Below are 16,369 nucleotides of genomic sequence, written 5' to 3' on the forward strand. Positions count from 1 at the left end.
CCCCAAATTATCTTCAGTTATCTCTTATGAATTTTCTGTAAGCTTCTCCTCTTTCTGTGCCAGGCTTTCCTCGGGGGAAAATACCTTTGTACTTCACCAAACACAGCAACAAACAAAACAACAAGGCTTTGGATATAGGGCATCCAGAAGGATATTATAAGGTTTTAGTTTACTGATCTGTATGATTATTTTTCAGAAATCTGTGAAGGAAAATGTGCTATTTCAGACAGTCGCAGTGATAAATCTGCCCTTGAAAAAATCTTCTTGAAGATTTTATCCACTAAATAATTCTGCTTCAAAACTGCTTGTCAAACATGTTCTCTCATGTATAAATAGTACACTTCTTATTCTTTGCTCTGCCTGCTATTCTATTTGCTGTTCCCAGCTCCTCCCTTTCTTCTTCACATCCCTTTCTTTCCTTGTCTGTCTTTTATAGTTGCTCTGTGTGTATCTTGCTTTCTCTACCTCTGTCTCCCACCTCTCTTACTCTTACCCTCCTTCTTCTCTCCTTTTTCTTTGAAACTCTATTCCCCTTGTCTTAGCCTCACCCCTCCCTTTTATCCTCCTCAGCTATTCTCTCATGGGTGGTTTTCGTCTCTTTGGTTTGTGTGGTCTGCCCTGCACATTCCAATTCTTTTCTCTTCAAGACCTAACACGTTTCACACAGTGAGGAGAGGATTTGATAAATGAATTATGCTTTGCTGCTCTGACCATTGTTTTAATAACAGCAGCTTTAAATATTACAAGATCTGTTTGTACGTCTGGACATTTGAAACTCACTATAGTGTGGAATCGTGTCTATAAAATGAATGTCTGTCTGTGTAATTTGGAGTACATGATTGCCTTTACCAGTGCCTCCAAACTTTCTTGGTCAGGTATCCCACTGGGTAAAAGGCTTTAGCATACACCCCCGTTATATATACATTTACTTACTTATAAATTATGTTCTACTGAAGTTCTATTACTTTCCTCCTGCACACCAGTGGGTTGCCTTGCATACCCCTTTGGGGTGCATGTAGCTCTCTTTGGAGATCACAGCTCTCTATCATTCAAGCCACACTGTTGCATGAGATATGCTGGTTCTGTCACAATTAAGATTCTCCTGCGAATCCGATCCATGCGTGGCAGTTGGGATTGAGAGCTTTTTCTTCTCTGTTTCTGTCATGTCTGCTGTGGTTGTTTATATATTGAGAGGGCTGAGATTTCTCTGGTAGAGTGCATTAATTTGCCTAGCAGAGGGAAGATTTCAGAAACTGGAAATTTTTTTTTAAACATACAAATTCTGCAGCATTGCAAAATGCTGCAGCACTGGAGAAAAACCATTTAAATGCTGATGTAAAAATTAATCCCTCGTAAAAGACTGACTGTCAGCCATCCTCTCACCAGGTGAAGTTTTAAAGAGGGTTTGGATGTTGCATGTGCACGCGTGCACAGGAACTTTTCTCAGACTTCCCCATTCAGCGTAGCAGTTTGCTCATGCTTGGCTTTCATTCCAAAAGAAGGAGGAGGAGGAGGTTTTGGGGGGAATATTCCGTTACCATAAAGGGGAGGAAGTGTTTCTGCAGCTATTGAACAAAGCAGCTAGTTAACCTCTTTCCCGACCCCGGTGCAATGGTACAGTCCCACTGCTCCTTTCTAGGGGCCAGATGCTCCTCATAGTAGTAAAACGAGGAAGAAAGAAAAACATATGTGCAAAAATTTACTACCCAGCTAGTAAGGACCAGATTCCAGGAGGAGCTGAATACCTGCAATTTCTCCTGAAGTGAATTTCTTTTAGAATCAGATTGGGGGAGGGAGAGAGAGGGAAGTTGGAAGGAAAGAGGTCTGTTGTAATTGGTGTCTAGAAACCCCCACAGAGAGGATTAAGAAAGAAACTATGCTGTCTGGGAAGAAGTAGGTATTTGTGTTACTCTGCATATATACAGAACTGCTAGAAAAGGCTGTGCAAACCAGCCCTTGCTTTTTGAACACTGAGATGTGTCACTGTCTGCTGATAGTACTTCTTTTAAGCAGAACTTTATTGAATGTGCTTTTTCCTTTTGTGTGTGTACCAGTGTCTTGTGTGGAGGGGAATCGCGGTCACTTTCTATTGTGTGTGTTGTGAAGCTCATACTTCAAACCTAAGGGAGTTACTTTGGGAACAGAAGGCCAAAATTCTGCTCTGTGTTATCACAGAAGCATTTATGAATTGTAAGGCACTGAGTTTTGATATTTTTCTGTCCAGTCCTAATGCATGCTGTGTTTAGCTCACTGCACCCTCCCTCATTTTCTGCCACTCAGCTGTGTAACCACTGAATGGTAGGAACGAGCAGAGGGTAATGCTGTGTGCCTCATTCACTGGCATTTCTCTGAATGCAGCCCAGTGACATTTGCAGAATGAGTAGGTAGACTCTTGTTCTTGCACTAGCAGGAAACAGGAGACATCCAGAAAGATTCTTCAAGAAAGATGCTTTCAGTCTTTTGTTTCCACATTGGAAGGTGAGGTTCTCTTTTGGAAGAACTGAGAAACCCTGTTTGATTCACCCATATGATTGAGGTTTGTCAGTACCTAGAATCAAGGAAGCGCCTTGCCTCTGTGACATTTCACAGAATCACAGCATGGGTCAGGTTGGAAAGGATCACAGGAGGGATCATCTAGTCCCACCTCCCTGCTCAAACAGGATCATCCCAGAGCACACGACACAGGATTGTGTCCAGAGGGAGACTCTACAACCTCTCTGGGAAATCTGTCCCAGTGCTCAGTCACCTGCACAGTGAAGAAGTTCTTCCTCATACTTTGGTGGAACTTCCTGTTCATCAGTTTCTGCCCATTGCCCTGTGTCCCAGTGCTTGGCACCACTGAGGAGCCTGGATCCATCCTCAACTTCCTCCCTGCAGCTGTTTGTAGACACTGACGAGCCCCCTCTCAAGCATCTCTTCTAAAGGCTAAACAGGCCCAGCTCCCTCAGCCTTTCCTCATGAGAAAGCTGTTCCAGCCTGTTCATAATCTTTGTAGCTTTCCACTGGACCTGCTCCTGGAACTCCATGTCTCTCTTTAATGAGGAGCCCAGAACTGGACACAGCAATCCAGAGGAGCCTCTTCAGAGCTGAGTAGAGAGGAAGCATTGGAGGTGGAGTAGAAGTAAGCACAGATGTAAGAACTTGAGGCTGGGTTATACAGACCAACAGGAGATGGCACACAGTAACAGGGATTTCAACAATGTCAAGAGAGACTGACCAAGGATCAGACTTGAGCAGCCACACCGTCCTTCCTGACCTGAACCTGGCAGGGGTAGGGGCTGGGGCAGGGGCTCGGCTAGAGGTTGGGGCAGGCACAGCTGCGGCGGCGCTCGGGATCCCCGAAGAGCAGGCGGTGAGGGAAGACCCTTTTGGAAAATCCCCCTCTGAAGATTTTCCAAGAGGGGGGAAGAGGCTGGCTGCGGGAAGCGGGAGGGGTTCGGCAGCACAGCTTGGGATCGCGGAGGGAAGCCGGTGCCGCCCAGCGACCCGCCCAGCGGAGCGGCTCGGAGGGGAGGCTGCCGGCGGCCGGGGGAGCCGGCGGGGCGCGCGGCACGCAGGATGGCGATGGCCGCGGAAGTGACAGGAGTGGCTGCAGCCGCCTCGGAGTGCGGGATCTCGCAGCGCCCCCACCCCCATTTGCCGTCGCTGGGCTTCTGCGAAGGAAAGCAGGTCGGGGGGGCGGAGAGAGAATGGAGGAGGGGCACGGCGAGGAAGGGAGGGAGGGAGGGGGGAGAGAAAGCGAGAGAGAGAGAGAGAGAGAGAGGAGCCCGGAGAAAGGGACAAGGCAGATCCTGGGAAGCGAGAGAAAGACTCCTGCAGGAGGGGGAACCTGGGCGGGGAGGACATTCCCAGTGAAGGGCCTGGAGGGGAGCGCAAAGATCGGGACTGCTCACAAGCATCCGACTTGTTGAAAGGCGTCGAGCGAGGCCAGAGGCTGTGCCCGGGGCCGGGGGACAAAGCGGCGTTGGGCGCGGAGCGAGAGGGAGCTGGCGCTGGCCCGCCGGGATGGTGCAACTCGCGCGGTGAAAATGGTCTTTGTCCAACTTTTCTGATGCCGGGAGGCCGGGCGGCACGGCTCTAGCGGGAAGGGCTCCTGCGAACACCGCTCGAGTAATGCTGGGAAGTGGAGGGGGTGTTGCTGGAGTCCTGCACAAGGTACCGTGGCGGGCGGGCGAGAACGGGCATTGTGAGTCCGGCCGGAGCGCTCGGTGCGAGCGGGACGTGGTGGCGGGTGCCCGCGCGTCTCTGCCATCCGGGGAAGGGAGCACAGAACAAACGAGGACTACTTCGAAAGGGGTTAAAACTCCTCAGGCGATGTTCTTTTTCCTCCTTTCCCGGTGTGTGCTGTTCAAAGGCGGCGTTACCGGGACCCTCCCCCGAGCGCACGTCTGCTGTCAGGTGCCGGCCGTGGGCACGGGGAGGAGATGTGGGGAATCGGGTCACGGCCTCTCCGCTCACGGAGACTGCCCGCACCCCCAGAGCCCTTCCACACGGCCCCGGTGCGCTCGGTCTGCTCCCGCTCCCGAGAGCGGCGCTTCCCCTCTCTCGAGCCCCCTGGAGAGCCACAGGGAAATGGTGCCTTTGAAGTCTCTGAAGTGGGGCTTGATGGATGCTGGTGTGGGTGCCCGATCCTCGTGGAACGACACAAGGAAGGCTGTGTGGCCTTGTCTGTGGGTAGGGTTGCTCAGCGCTCTTGTGGGGGACAGATGGCTGTATGAGTGCTTGTGGCAGAGAAAAGCCATGTTAGGCTATTTTTCAAGGAGATGATGCAAGTTACTACTACTCAAGCTAAATAAATCTGTGAATGTGGGAGGGGCTGTTGTGAAGGGTAATTTTAATTTTGCCTTTTGTGGGATCCACTGAGATGATTTCACTTACTCTGAAGTTTCTCTTGCTATTACACACTCATTTGGCTGGGAAGGAGAGTGAGTGTCACCTGCCTTTCCTACAAGTTCCAGAAATCAGAGAGTGAAGATGGGGAAGCAAATCTCCCAAGGGGCATCCTTCACTAGCAGTGATACCAAGTCATGCAGATTCATGGTGAAGTAGAGTGAGAGGGCAAATGGAAACAACAAAGTCAAACAGAATTAGCTGCCACCAGACACGTCTGTTACAGAGACAAATTCGTAGCCTCAGCTGCAGTGAAGGAGGAGGCTTCCTTTTTCATTGTTTTATAGGTTCTAATCCAAAACATGGAACTGGGTGTGGGTGCACCTCATGTTTAGTCACAGCCAATCCACCTGCCCTAAGCCATTAATACAGGATTTATTGGCTACTTTTAGGTATTTCTTCATTCCCAGTTTGAAATAATTCTAATGCTGATGTTCCTTTGGGAGAAAGAAAGGAAAAGATAGTCCACAATCTAATAATCCTTCTCACCCCGTCTCATTGCAGAAAAAAATACTGGTTTTCTCTAGAAGTTCATTCCCTAAATTCAACACCTTGCACTACTTCAGTTTACTTTACTAATGTATTGGCAAGCTTCAGATTACTGCACTTAATTGCATCCTTTCCTTTACTGCCTTTTGCGTGTATGCTCTCTTAGCCAAGTTATGCATGTGCAGTTTTAAATTCCTTGACTTGTGTGCCCTTCTAGCCACTAAACATTTTTTCCTTGTCTTCTGAATTCTCTCTTATTTGACATTCTTGCACTGAGCTGCTCAGAATTATTTGCATGGCCATGTGTTTTGATTTTTGGAAGAAGCATCACTTTGGGGCATTGGATATTGTATGAAATAGGATTGTATCTCTTTCTAATTTCATCACCCCACAGAAAGTCATGTGTTCTGAAGTTCTCAGCTCTTCCTAGCTGTTATCTGTAGCATGAGCAGCTTAGGTTGTGGAGACTTTTTGGAGGGGGTTGGGGAGGAGATGTCTAATTCTTGTTTCTTTTGCCCAAGGCTGCTACTGTCTTTGCCTCCTGTATTTTGCTTGGAGGCTGACCAATGGCACAGTATAGATCCTTTTTGGGGGGAAGGCAGCTGGTTACTTCAAGGAGACAGCTGCTTATTCTCCAGCATGCTCCCATAGGCTGCCAGCAGATGTGTCTGACAAGGGAGCTGATCCCTTAGCCCATTGAGAATTGTCCCCCTTATGCCTGTAGGGATTCACTGTGCGGATCCCTCTTTGTGTCCAGGTGCAGATGGCTTCCCCTTCTCCCCTCTGATATTGCATGTGCCATATGCAGAGAATCATGTAAGAGATGAGTGTATTTCTTCCCCCCCCCTTTATCTCATGTGCCTCCAATTAAGGCAGTTTTGTTTTTTTGGCCAGCTTTCCTTCCCTGGATTGTCAGAAGATTTATGCATGCTTTTCCTCTGGTTCAGGAATGCTCCTGTCTCCAGATCTGCTCTTCCTAAAACCTTAGTTTCCTTGTATTTCACTATCCATCAGCAGTCCCTGTGCAGAGGGTTAACCTGAAGTCCCTACAGATTAGTACAGAGTGCTTTTGGAATACACTTAAGGTTGCACAATATATTTTTAATTTCTGTGGCTGTATTGCATATGTTTACTGCACACATAAACAAAAGAAGGTGGAAGAAGTACAAATTGGTGGTCAAGCTAGAGCTTTATAATGTTATTCAGACACCAAACAAGAGGGCAGTGTATTCTAAAAAGGGTGCTGTCATTAAGAAGTATTTATTAAGAATATTCCAGATTGTCTGGTTTTGGTCATAAATACGTGATGATTTTTTTCAAAAAGCTCAATGACTTATTTCTGTGAAAAGCTGATTAAAGGTTTAGGGGGAAATTGATGAGCCCCTATAATACTGTTATTATTATTCTTGTTTGCTGTTGTTTTTTTCCTTAAACCCGATTTAGTATTATATTACTATATACTATATATAGTATTATATTACTATAATACTATACATAGTATTATATTACTATATAACAGCAAGTTATATCGTGCTGTTGATTTTGATTTTGTTAGCAAGTTTTATATCATCTTACAGAAATACAGGTAAGGTATTTCTTCCAGCTACTGACTGCACACATTCGGCAGTTTTCCAACTCATTATGACCTTATTATACTTTACTACTACCTGGTAAATCTTGGGGTGGATATCACTCTTCTCTCCATGTTTGTTCTTTGGCAGCCATGAAGTGTCATGGGCTTCAGGGGTGTACACAAGTGTAACACAGGTGTATTTTGTAAATAATTCTGTAGATGTTGTACAACAGCAAGCTAGCACTTTTTCTCCAGTGCTGCTACGTAAACAGACCCCCAAAAGGATAAAAGCTCCTTAATTGCTCATGTCAGCCACAGCAGCCAAACATGGGGGCAGCAAGTCTGAGTAAGAAAAAGCCATTTCATGTTGTCACTCTTCTCACACTTGATTTATACAAGGAGTTTTAAACTTAACAAAGAAGTACACTAGTACATCCTTCTCAGAGACACTCTGCTGTGCTTTCAAGAAATACTCCTCTGCCACCAGAAATAGAATTTTTTCGGAAGAGTACTGTTATTATATGTTATGTATTAAAAAATACAGTTAAAATGTGTGTACTTTTTGGAGATCCTAGCACCTTATTTTATACTGAAGTCACTGTCTTGCCTCTTAAAAAGTCACCATGGAGCAAGCTGGTGCTTCTGTCACAGAGGTCCTACTTGAAGATTGTTCTTGAGACCACTTCTGAGAAAAGCTCTTCTAGTCACTGGTTTCAATTTTCCATGCCTCCAGAGGCCCTGTGCATTCTGCTACTCAGGCCTGCTTGTCAAGAAGATTTTTGTTCAGACGTTTCACATGCACACCCCCGTGCCCGTGTGCACGCGCGTGTGCGCATGCCCGTGTGTGCACACAGCTGCCGGCACAGAGCAGAGAAAAGGGCTGTCCTGGCAGCAGAGAAGATGCTGGGTACTGTAAGAACACAGCCTCTCCAGCCTGAAAAGTGCAGTCTTACATGTGAAAGCTGAATCCTTAAGCTCTTGATTCACCTTAGGATGGAAATTCTCGCCAGCCCAGACCTGCACATTGAAACATACATGACTTCATTTTCAGACAGGCTTTTTTTTTTTTTACCCCTGTCTCCTTAAGCTTGCCAAGTAAATGATTCCTCTGCTGATTCTGCAGTTTCCAAGTACAGTTTTTTGCTCTGTGCCATGTCTCTGGAAAATATCCAACGTGTCTAAATCATGTAATTAAACCCTAGAAGCTAAAGACTGAGAACTACTGACTCTTTGTAAGATATTTCTGTTTTAGCATACTGATGTTTCTCCAAGTTACTGTAAAGCTTTCAAAGCTCCCTAAATGACCTGATCTCTCTCCCACTTACTGCAAAACACTCACATGATATGAATCTGTTTGGCCCAGCTGACCACTTCAGAGGCAGTGTGTAGGATACAGACGCCTGTGTGGAAGCCTTTAGCATCAGGCTTACCACAGGTTCTCTCAGATCCTGGGGATGTCTGCAAATGGAAGCATGGTTCCTTGGCAGAACTCTCTTATCTTCTTAACTATTCTCTAAGAAGAGAGTGGGATGTCACAGGAGGGACAATATTACAGATCCTTCTGGGCAGGTTTTGAATAATTTCAATTTGGAAATTCAAACTAGGCTGTTTATAAGACTGTTTGAATTTCCAAATGTTAGGTTTCACTCACAGCTAGGATCAATTTCATTCTAGTATGCAGAATCTGGAATGCTTTCTGGACCAGGAAGATGTTTGAAATTACTCCTTCTTGGGTTTGAGCCAGGAAGAAGCTGCTGGAAGCGCAGCTGGATTGGGATGCATGCCTGCAGTTGTCTCCCAGATGGTCCCTTCCCTTCCTAATGTCAGTAGGCTTTCAGCTGGTGCCAGCAGCAATGGGGTTGCAAATATGTACTGACATTTTCACTTTTCAGTGAGTTTACTAATCCCATTTGGTGCATGTGTTGTCCATAAAGGGGCTACCATATCAGCAGTTAGCACTGCCATCACTATGGTATCAGGAATGGAATAGTGCTGTTGAGGAATGTTTGTTTCATTGCTAGTGCAGAGAGGATCTTAGTGGTCTTCTCATCTTCCAGTATCTAACCATGTTAGAAGTACATAAAGATGTTCTCATGTGATGTGAGAACAAATTCTGGTGACTTGAGTGCAAATCACTAGTCTGTTAAAATCTAGGGGATAGGTAGAGGCTTTGACAGAGGGAATTTTCTTAGTTTGCGCGTGCCTTGTTCTGCTGGGACATGTATGTGGAGTCAGGTGCTGAAGAGTAATTAGTCTTCATTTTGAGCCTCACTGTAGCTACCTTTTTGCTTGGGGCCCCAGGCTGAGCACCAGAAAGACATTTGGTGAAATAACGTAATGGGAATGATGCATGACTTGTGCTCCTTGTTTCAGTCAGAAGTCCTCTTAACTCAGACTGCAAGAATGGTGTTGATGGTTGTGTGTTTCTCATGGGTAATTTTACCACTCTTGAATTAGAAGTGGCTCTAGATGGTCTAAGAGAACTGCAGGTTCTTGGAAGAACTAAGGACATCTTTGGGCAGAAGATGGAGGGCCAGAAAAGGCCAGGGTGAAGAGGGGTGAAGCACCTGTCCTGAAGACAAGCTGAGAGAGCTGGGATTGTTCAGACTGGGGAAGACTCTGCAGTGACATTATTGTGGCCTTCCAGTACCTAAAGGGGTTGTAAGAGAGCTGGAGAGGGACTTTTGGCAAGGACCAAGCAATACAATATCTGGGAGACTTCAGACTTGAAGGGTTGGTGTAGAGGAAGGAATTCTTTACTCAGTGAGTAGTGAGGCACTGGAACAGGTTGGCTGGCGGAGCTGTGGATTCCCCATCCCTGGAAGTGTTCAAGGCCAGGCTGGATGGGACTTGGAGCAACCTGGTCTAGTGGAAGGTGTCCCTGCCCATGGCAGGGGGTCAGAATCGAATGGTGTTTAAGGTCCCCTCCAACCCAAACCATTCTGTGACTCTGTGAAATCAAATTAGTGACTAGATCCCTGTTACCTGAGAAGAACAGTTTTTAAAAGTGTCTCCTAAATAGGTTCTTTTGATTATTGTCTAATGGGTTACCCCCAAAAAAGTTTGCATGATGGCAGAGTGCGAAGAAGCAAATCAGTCTTTGGAAACAGAGTAAAAATGTTAAATTCTTTAAAAGAATTAAGCTAAAACAGATCTTACTCTGCATGATAAATTAACACCTACTGGACAGTCCTAATTAAAAGGATCAGAATAGGGTCCACTGAATTGTACATTTCCTGCTTCTCTTGGCTGATAGTCTGTACCAGGCCACTGTACCAGGCCAGTGTTGAAAAGATTTGTGTATATGGAAATCAGAGTGAGAAGGGGAACTTGCCCTAAATCCTTGGAAAGTTCTTTTAAAAGTAGCTTTTAGATGATTTTTTTTTTAAAGGCTTAGCCTTCTCCTCTTCCACTCAGATCATAGCATATCAGCCTGGCATTTTCTGCTTTTTTTTCTTCCGTGCCTCTGAACCTGTGGTGTTAAAATTGGACAGTCCCTGACTTTATGGTACTAATGCAAATGCACAGAGACTATTTGTGTTTAACTGCATGAACTTCTGTGCCACAGCACTGATGAACTGGGAGTCAGTGAAGAGCAACAGAAGTGATTAGGTGACTACAGGGAATTTTTAAAATGCTATTAAAAAGCACTAGCTTACTGATGAGTGAAAAGAGTTTGCTCTGGAGTGGCTAGAGTACCTAAAAGACAATTGACGGGATTTTAGGCAATGTGCTGGCCAAAGGAAAAGGGCTGGCTCAAATTGCCCAAAGTAGATGGGTTTGGGTTCAGTATTAAGGTGTGGTTTCTTCCAGCAAAGGCCCACATAGATGGTAGAAAGTCATGGAAGCCTTATTGCTAATGACATTTAAAAATATGACTAGGGAAGCTTAAAGAAATACACTGACAAAAATCCTGCAGTTGACATGGGGCTGTAGGCCAGATGTTGTCTAAATAAAGGCGCCCATCCCCCTTATTTCATTTCTATAATTATAGTCTTACCAACAGCTGGGGGAGGGACTACCTTCCTGACAGAAAATGTACCTTGGATCTGCTCTGTTAGGACCAAGGCTGGTTGATATAAGGAAAGGAAGTGGTTTATTGTACTCACTCCATTTTAAATGCAGTCCTTTGGTTTTGAGGTTGGACGTGGATGTAACAAGAGCAGTGAGCTCCAGCATCCACACTGAAATATAAATAAGCCTTTGAGACACTGAGGAGGCAGGATGAACTCTGAGAATTATGTGTTGTTGCTTTCATCTCTGGCACGAAAAATAATACAAACATGCATTAGAAAGAGATGCTATGAGCCTGAAATATCTTTCTACCGTAACCTGCTTGGCCTTCCCTTTTCCTCTTAAGACTATTTCTGTTCTGCTGAAGTATTAGTGGCACATAATGTTCCCATTTCCTGAGGGTGGAAACATCGAACTGGAAATGCAGGATGGAGGAGGAGGGAAGGACCTGAGAACAAAATTGGCTGCTCTTCAGGCTCTGCCAGTGGCAAGTTCAAATTTTTGGTGGAGCTCTCTAACCCACTTTTGCTACACATGGGCTCTTTCTGATGCTTCACTGAACTCAGGTAATCGTTTCAAGCAGTCATTGCCATTCAGATCACCTCTTCTTTGCAGCCTTCATCTGACTTCTTTTCTTCAAGCTACCATTTCTGCTTCAATTCCCTCTTGATTGTCTCGTAGATGAGATCCAATTTTGGGCAACGTGATTCCCAAAATTAAAGTGAAAACCTGGTTGAAGCCTTGAATCAGCATGAATCATTAGTGTTGTTCTCTGAATAAACATCTAGATGTTGACAAAAGTTAAAAGAAACTTAGTGTGAAAGACCACATGAGATGTTTCTGAAGTCCAACAGAACTTTTGTAATGTCTGTTCTTGTTGTTCAGTTCAGTCATTCTAACAGTGAGACCAAAGCACTAAGGGGAAAGACAGCTGAATCTGTATGAATATTATGGATTTCAAGACTGGAACTGAAGACAGCAAAACTGGAGAAACCATCTATTTTCTTGCCTATGTTCGAGGTCTCATAGTTCTTTTCTCTGTGTTCTCAAGAGATTGCTGCCAAGGTAGCTCCCTAATTGCCTGTTACTGCACAGTGAAGTAACACCTGCAAAAAATGTCTGTAGACCATAGTAAGTGTTGGTGTGCACTTCTCAGAGTATGACCAGTGCAGTGCAGGGTTGTTTTGTGATGTTTTAATACCTAACATGAGTGTGAGACTCAAACTAATGGTAGAACAGACAGAATTCCCATCTTGGCAAACAGTGGTCATAAAAGAATGAAGGCTGTGTTGTAGAGCTCTTCTCTGAGCCATTTTCTCCCTCCCTCATAGCTTCCTAGTTTTGTGCATATATTTCCACATCAAACGCTCTAATTTACGTGCTGAAGCTGAAGCTTGTATATTGTACAGCCTGTTGGTGCAGTCAGCAAAACATAAGGGAGTCAACTTGACTGAATATAATTTTTTATTCTCACTACCATTTGGGGAATATGTTATGTTACAGCCCTCTGTTGGGGCAACCTTATGAACTCAAAAACTGGTATTTGTAATTCTATGGGGTTATAACTAGATGGGAGCTACCTGGTAATCATCTGCATGGAGTGAAGGTAGGAGAGTAGGTTTGGACAGCAAGGTCAAAGCAGTGAAAAAGGCAGTAAAGTGATCGTGCTTCAGTGCTTTTCTGCCTTGAAAGAAGCATTCTTGCTTCTCTTAACAGGAATAAAAACAGTGATGATAAATAATGCTAGTAATTAAATAGTTTTAAAAGTAGCCTCTATCTGCAAATGCATGAAGCCAACAATTTGTGAACCAAGCTCTATGACAGCCCAAGGCTGTGAAACTGATTAAAATGGAAAAAAGTAGTTTTAATTAACCCTTAAATTATGAAGCACATTCTCTGAAAACCCAAGCTGCCTCATTGAAGCCAGACAGGAGGTTAATAAAAAGAGCTGCACTTAAATTAAGATGCTTTAATATTATTAGTCCTTTCTGTAATCTGTTTTGAAATGACAGTTTCTCCCATGGAATGAAAGGCAATTTCAAAATGATGGGAATTCCCATAGAAGAGGAACATTATCTTTTAACCAGCTGTCAGTGCTGCCACTATATCCCAACAGACAACATAACCTTGGATTCTGTGAATACGAATAACATGCATTTTCTGCTTATGCTAAATATTTCTTACTGTAAAACCCTCGTGAAGTCAAAAGCAAAATTAGAGATGAAGACAGTAAGCATATTTTTGCAAAAAATGAAGTTCTTTACTGCAGCTGAAGAAAATATTAATCCTTACTAAAGGATTTTGCCAACTGGTCCACAATGAGCAGTTTTAGAAAAGTATTTTCAGCTTGTTCTTTGTTTTCCTTCCATTGTATCTTTTGAGTGTTTGTGCATGGATCTTGGTTGATATATTTCTAGACATGCCATGTAAGGCTACATTCTTAAATCTCAATGGGAAAGAGCATTAGTATAAAGCATCTCTTTTCTTAGACTTATTCATATCTTAGTGTTGCAAGCCACTCTCACTTTTACTCCTGCTCAACCCTTCAGGCCCTTGATTTCTTTTCCAGTGTCCTGAGAATGCCTTTAAGGCTGTTGTGTAGCTCTGTGTTTGGGTTGTCCTTGCAGATTTGCAGTTGCATTTGCAGACTTGGTCACCAAATATCAAGGTTATTTTTCTGATTTGTGGCATTCCTTGTCTGGCCATTGCAGACACTATGCTTGGCTTCTTTACCACTTTCCACCCATCAGCAAACAGAACTTGGTATACAATAACTTTAATTTCACTTGAAAAAAAAAGCATGATCAGCATTGCTGAGTAGATGAGAACATGATTTTAGGGACATTCTCTTTACGTCACTGTCGTGGTTTAACCCCAGCTGGCAGCTGAGCAGCACACAGCTGCTTGCTTAGCCCCTACCCTCCCACCCCTCCCTTCCCAGTGGGATGGGAAGGAGAATTGAAAAAAGGTGAAAGACATGGGTTGAGATAACAGCAATTAGAACAGTCTAATAATTGGATTAAAATAATAACAATAACAATGGTGATGATGATGATGATGATGATGATGATGATGATGATGATGATGATGATGATGATGATGATGATGATGATGGAAAGGAAAGGGGGAGAGAGGCATAAATCCCAAAAAACACAAGTGATTCATGGTACAGTCGCTCACCACCCACTGATGGATGCCCAGCACATCCCTGACCCATGATCAAGAGATCCTGGCCACCTCCCCTCTGTTTATGCACTGAGCATGACGTTCCATGGTGTGGAATATCTCTTCAGCCTGTTGGGGTCAGCTGTTCCTGGCCGTGCTCCCTCCCAGTTTCTTGTCCATCTCCCCACTGGCAGAGCATGGGAAATTGAAAAGTTCTTGATTTAGAGTAAGCTTTACTTAGCAACAACTGAAACATCTGTGTTATTAAGAGTATTCTCAATCCAAAACACAGCTCTGTGCCAGCTCCTAAAAAGAAATTTAACTCTATCCCAGCCAAAACCAGGACAGCAAAACATTCTTTGTTTAATAACCATTTGTGAAAATGTGTTATTTCCCTTCCCTTTTTAAATGCCAAAAGAGGATGCATCTTTTTTCTTGTTTTCAGATGTCTTCTATTATAAAATTTCAGTGAATTTTGAGTGTTTGTTTAAAATTAAGTTGTATCAGAGAAGGAAATGTCAATTTTCAAAGAATTTTTAGTACCACAGATTACTTTCACCTAGAAGTTAATAATGTGATCTTCAGGGATACTTGAGTCTAGTATTGTAAACTTGAAATTCTGTGCTTAGAATTTTGGAAATACAACATCTTACACAGTGCATAACAAAGATTTGCAGCTGTGCCCTAGAGTTTGTGAATTGCCTATTTTTTTCCTTGCTGAAGCCTTATGTCTTGCTTTTGTACATATGAAAGTATAATTGTCGAAGATAAATTATACTTCGAAGTTGATAACATCATGTGTATGTCTACATAGATAAAAGTGCAGGGGCCTGTGCACCATTGCACTGAGAGAAATATCCTGAGAAATTAGAGTAAAATCAATAAAAGGACAGTGAAACCATACCCAGTGGGTACAGTTGTCATCTTCTCTTTCCATCAAAGAAGATAAATGTGATGGACAGCTGTTAATTCATTTCTCCCTGTTTGCGTAGTCTCGTTTATTTACAGTATGAAAATTCAAAGGGAGTAATTTCTGTATCACTTCAATTCCTGTTATATTTTAGAAGAGTTTCCTGTTATATTTAGAGAAGAGGCAAGTTAATGGATAGCATAAATAACAATTAATTTCTTCACATTTTTCATTCTATAATGCAGTTAATATTCTGGAGCTGGGATTTTGCTTCCCAGTGTTAATGTTAGAAACTTGACTATAATTGCCAATGTTTCTTTGAAAACTACACAAATCACTATAAAAATTGTCAGTGAAGTCAAATCTTGTGAGGTGGGAAGAAATTGTTTTCAGAAACTTAATTGTGTTTAATATGTATGTAATTCAAGTACATAATAGATGGAAGAAATAATTTGTATCTTTAATTAGAATATTTTTTTAAATTGCTGTAGTTTCAAGACATCAGTGTCCATCTTTGTTAGGCATAGCAAAACATGATGTGGAGGCATTGAGAAAGGCTTCGGAAACACAGGGCAGCTGTGAATGAATTTTACTTAGGAAGAAAGACTAGATTTACAAGCTAAGCTGTAAAGCTACTCTAGCCAAGTATGTGTCATGGCAGAGAAGAGAGATTTAAGGGAAAGCACTGTAGTTATCTAAAGAGATGCTAGCTTGCCCTCCTGTGTGGGTTGGGAGATGGCAGAGAGGCTCAGAATCTCCCCAGATACCTTCGGGCTGCACCTGGGGAGCCATCGGGAGGGAGCTGTTCTGCTGTCCAGAGCTCCCTTTTTAATTAGTGCAGATCTTAGTTACCCTGGTGAACATGATTCAGCTCAGTCCACTGACTGTAGAGGTCATTTGAGTGATTATGCTTCTAAGTTGGGCACCCTATTAGAGCCTCAAGGGTTTAATAAAAATTCATGAAAATAAGCATCTCTTTCTTCCCTTTAAGAGCTATGGAAGTTCTTAATTTGGATCCCACTAGGAAATGTATAATCAGAGCATGGAAGATCAGCTTCACAACGCCTGGTGTTTCCATGGTAAACAAGGAAATAAATGCCTTTCTTTGCAGAACATTCAGAATCAGCTTTTGGAGTGTCATTGTATACTTAAGGGATCCCAAGAGACACAAACACAACTCTATCTAGATAATCTGTAGGAAGCAAATGATCAAGCCAGCTATGAAGTATGCTCTTGAGGAAGTATTCCTTTAAACTTAGTTATACATTTCATCTTGACCATTTCTCTCAAAATTAAATGAATCAACTGAACAGACTGTAAAAAATCCA

The 16,369-nt window shown here is 43.4% G+C and overlaps 1 protein-coding gene across 3 annotated transcripts in view; it reads left to right on the forward strand.

Annotated features, from left to right (window-relative positions):
- The first annotated feature begins 3,538 nt into the window (after nt 1–3,538).
- LOC311166730 (ephrin type-B receptor 5) overlaps nt 3,539–16,369 on the forward strand; it is a 66,309-nt gene continuing 53,478 nt past the window's right edge. For 2 of the 3 annotated variants that reach the window (XM_084226858.1, XM_084226860.1), the window contains exon 1: nt 3,539–3,669. The gene's annotated coding sequence lies outside the window, so the exon portion shown is untranslated. Of the gene's footprint in view, nt 3,670–4,058; nt 4,156–16,369 lie in introns of those variants that run through there. The other variant, XM_084226859.1, reaches the window with a different exon arrangement.

The sequence above is a fragment of the Fringilla coelebs genome (genome assembly GCF_963513975.1).
Source record: "Fringilla coelebs genome assembly, chromosome: 2".
Lineage (NCBI taxonomy): Eukaryota > Metazoa > Chordata > Aves > Passeriformes > Fringillidae > Fringilla > Fringilla coelebs.